The sequence below is a fragment of the Cebus imitator genome, unplaced genomic scaffold (assembly GCF_001604975.1).
Source record: "Cebus imitator isolate Cc_AM_T3 unplaced genomic scaffold, Cebus_imitator-1.0 Scaffold67, whole genome shotgun sequence".
Classification (NCBI taxonomy): domain Eukaryota; kingdom Metazoa; phylum Chordata; class Mammalia; order Primates; family Cebidae; genus Cebus; species Cebus imitator.
In genome coordinates this window covers 5,424,090-5,428,828 of record NW_016107382.1, presented here as the reverse complement: position 1 = coordinate 5,428,828, position 4,739 = coordinate 5,424,090, and positions in this window count along the sequence as shown.

Below are 4,739 nucleotides of genomic sequence, written 5' to 3'. Positions count from 1 at the left end.
CCTGCGCAGTCTCCGTGCGTACGTGCGCTAAGGCCTGCGTTTTTGCCCAACCCACAGCTTCTCTTACTTTGCCAATTGAAGAGCCGGAAACTTTCTCCCAGGATGCACTGCAACCATGGAGTTTGCGTACTGGGAATTGTAGTTTAGCAAGCGGTATAGGCAAATTGGATAGTAATCCGTAGTTTCCTCGTGGCCTAACTTTGTAACCTGGACCACCGGACTGCCGAGTGCGACCAGGCTGTCATGGATGTCGTTTATTCTTTCGATGAATATTATATGATGGCCAAATATGCACTAGATGTCGGGAGGAAATAAAAAAACGAGAATACGATGTATATGGGTCTCACTGCAGGAAGTGACAGGAATAGCTACTATTTATTGTGAAAAATACGTTGGCTTTATAAGAGTAAATAGTACCTATATATACTTACTAAAAAGTAAAATTGACAGTCAAATTAAATGAGAACAATATTTCAACAATTTGCTTAGACTACGTTTTAAGCAATTTCGAAGAAAATTTTTAAAAATAAATATGGTATGGAATAAATAAATTCAACTAGTTTTTCTAAGAATTAAACATTGCAATCAATATTACATATGAATGGTTTAAACTTTTAAAACCTCTAAACAATAGTTTCCACGTGTGAGAACTGTGTGCTCTAGATGATCTAATTTCAACATCTTCCAAAAATTCATTAGAATTGAAAGAACGATTTTAAATAAATAAATATTGACTAATAACTAAATATTATATTTATTGAATACATATTGAAAATAAATATTGAAAAATCTCTTAAAATCATCTTAGAAGACTAGAAACTCAAAAGTGATGATCAAAATGATGGTGTCCAAATTTTCATCTCAATTTCAGTGACTCACTGATTATAAAGTATTCAAAATTATAATTTAAAATTTAAAATGATGAGAAATAGTGTGAGAAAAATAAAAGATATAAGAGAGATGGGGAAATATTCACAAAACATTTAATGAGTTGATTACAATAATATTCAAGGTGATAAAAAGATGTAAGCAATTCAGTAGAAAAATAAGGAAAATAGTAGATATTTGTGATGGTTAATTTTAAGTGTCAACTTCACTGGGTAATGTTATCCAGATATTTGGTCCAACATTATTATGGATGTTTCTGTGGGAGTGCTTTTGGATGAGATTAACATTCAAATCAGTGAACTTTGAGTAAGGCAGATTTTCCTCTATGCTGTGGGTAATCCTCATCCAATCAATTTAAGACCTGAATAGAAAAAAAAGACTGACCTCCCCTGAGAAAGAAGAATTATGCAGCACAAGTCCCTTGGACTTGAATTGCAGCATTGTCCTATCTCTGAGTCTCCAGCCTGTTAGCCTACGCTGCAGATTTTGTACGTACCAGCCTCCATAAATGTGTGAGCCAATTTTTAAAATAAATAAAAATAAAACACACACACACACACACACACACACACACACACACACACACTTACTGGTTTTGCTTTTCTGGAGGGCCCAAATACAACAATTTTTAGTGGCGCAAATCCAAATGAATAACAAACATATAATGTTCAACCTCACTACTGTCTACAAAGTATACAGACCTAACAATGGAATATCACTTCTCACCCACCAGATTGAAAAAAAAAAGAAAATAATAAATATGTATTTTTAAAAATAAGACTGCTAGAGGAAAGAACACTTTCATACACAGCTGGTGCAAATGTAAACTGTTACTGCGTTTTTGCAGAGCAATTTAGCAATATAAATACACATGTGGTTCTGCAGTAATTCTACGCCAGATAAACTATTGAATAGAAATAAAGGACCATTCAATTAAAGTGTTTGTACAATAGTGTTGATTACTACCTTCTATAGAAGTAGTACAGTGAAATATACTTTGGAGCCATACTGACTAGTTTGCCGCCTACTGGCCGTATAGCCTTGGGCAAGTTTCTTACCCATGCCTGCTCAGTTTCCTAAAATGGGGAGTATAGCCTAATCTTTCAGTAGTTTAATACACGTAAAGTAAAAAAAAAAAAAAAAAAAAAAAAAAAAAAAAAAAAAAAAAAAAAAAAAAAAAAAAAAAAAAAAAAAAAAAAAAAAAAAAAAACTTAGCATATGATAAACACTCAATAGGTGTTAGCTATTATTGTTTACTCTGGCAAAAAGTAAAAGCATTTTAACTATCAATTAGGGATATACTTAAATAAATTGATGTTACCTTCATAACCAAGAGCTATTATACAACCATTTATAATAATTAATAAAATATATATAAAAAATTACATAGAATATTGAGCAATAAAAGCCAGATACATAAACATATATATACACATATGCACACACACACACACATATATATATATATAATATGATTCCACTTTTCTAAGACAATTCATTCAATAAATATTTATTGAGCACCTATAATGTTCAAGACACTGTTCTAAATATTTGGTTATATTCTATGTGCTGAACATAATATATGATTATATGAATTTGTATGTGATTGTACAATGAACAAGAATTGGGATGGATACAGGTTAAGCTTTTAAGACTGGCTAACTTAGAGATGAAAGTGATTAGAAAAGAAGATGAAACTAGGCAAAAAGACAAAAGAAGATGTCCATAATAAAACAGCATGTATAATATGATACTATTTACATAAAACTGTCTGTGTGTGTGTGTGTGTGTGTGTGTGTGTGTGTGTGTGTGCCTGCATGAAAAGATGGTCATCAAAATGTTGACTATGTTATGTTACCTTTCAGTACAGAGACATTTCAAAGTATGGCAATTCAATAGCAATACGACTGATTGTAAGTCAATTACAATATATATCATTTTTCTTTAACATCTTTGGAAATCTGAACATAAATATGTAAATAAATAGAATATGTACTCAAATAACACTAAAAGGGAAAAGAAAAATTGACATCTCTAAAGGGTTTCTTGACACAAATCTAGACTAGATTGGGAAAGTCCTTGGGTCTCAGCCCTTTTTTATTTTTTATTTTTCATTTTTCAAGACGGAGTCTCGCTCTATTGACATTGCTGGAGGGCAGTGGCGTGATCTCAGCTCACTGCAATCTCTGCATCCCGGGTTCAAGCAATTCTCCTGCCTCAGCCTCCCGAGCAGCTGGACTGCAGGTGCCCACCATCATGCCCAGCTAATTTTTGTATTTTTAGTAGAGATGAGGTTTTGCTATACTGGCCATGCTGGTCTTGAACTCTTGATCTCAGGTGAGCTACTCACCTCAGCATTCCAAAGTGCTGGGATTACAGGCAGGCCCTTTTAGGCCCTTTTTGATTGTGACTTCTCCCTATTTTGACCTTTTTTTTTTTTTGGAGGCAGAGTCTTGCTCTGTCATCCAGGCTGGAGTGCAGTGGCACAATCTCAGCTCACTGCAATCTCTGCCTCCCAGTTCAAGCAATTCTCTGCCTCAGACTCCCAAGTAGCTGGGATTACAGGCGCCTGCCACCATGCCCACTAATTTTTGTATTTTTAGTAGAGACGGGGTTTCACCATCTTGACCAGGCTGGTCTTGAACTCCTGACCTCATGATCCACTCGCCTCAGCCTCCCAAAATGCTGGGATTACAGGCGTGAGCCACTGCACCTGGCCTCTTTATCCTCTTAAGCAATCTAGACCCACATGCAGCCATCATCTTCCTGTAGGAAATGTGCTCCACCTGTTCTTAGCCTGCTTATTCATTTTCCCGTGGAAAGCACAAATTAGCCTCACACAACTCTCCTTTGGAATTAGAGACCTTAATTCTCACAGTAACCAGAGGGTAGAGGGGAAAGAAAGAGTACGGATGAGATTTAACAATGTCCTTGGAGAATGTATTATCTCTTATTAAAGCAAACAGGCAAATGGCAAATAAATGTGGTTTATTTTTAACATTTCTACACTCACTTATCACAGACAAAAAGTAATTTTGCACAGTGATCTACTTTCTTGCAAACTTTGTTTTGTTTTTTAAATAATCTAGATAGGATTTTTCAAATACGTAGGGTTGACACATTTTTATTTTCTTTTTTTAAATTTTATTTTAGGTTCAGGGGTACATATGCCAGTTTGTTATATGGATAAACGCGTGTCATGGGGGTTTGTTGTACAGATTATTTCATCACCCAGATGCTAAACCTAGTACCCAATAGTTATTTTTCCTGCTCCTCTCCTCTCCCCCTCCACCCTCAAGTAGGCCCCAGTGTCTGATGTTCCCTTCTTTGTATTCATGAGTTCTCATTATTTAGCTCCCACTTATAAGTGAGAAGATGTGGTATTTGGTTTTCTGTTGCTGCATTAGATTGCTAACGGGATTAGATGGCTCCTGCCTTCTCACATGGGAGTCAGTGAAGTGTTTAGAAACTGCTGCAAGACAAACAAGCCTCCAGTGGGTGATCAGTAGGAGAGCACGTTCAGAGGGAAGAGCCATCTCGACAGAATCACACCAGATTCTATTTTCAGGATGAATTTCTTATTTCTGCCATCTTTTGGAATAAATATTCTTTTCCTTTCTATGGAAAAAAAAAATATTGCTAATGCAGCAACAGAAAATGGATGGAGCTGGAGTATGGAGTCTCCAGCTCCGTTTATGTTCTCTCAAAAATCATAATCTCATTCTTTTTTATGGTTACATAGCCACATTTTTATTTTCTAATATACATTAGTTGCTTTTTATCCAGACATCTTCATGGAAAAGTTTGAAATTCTAAATTAATATATCTAACAACATCAATAACAGTAATAA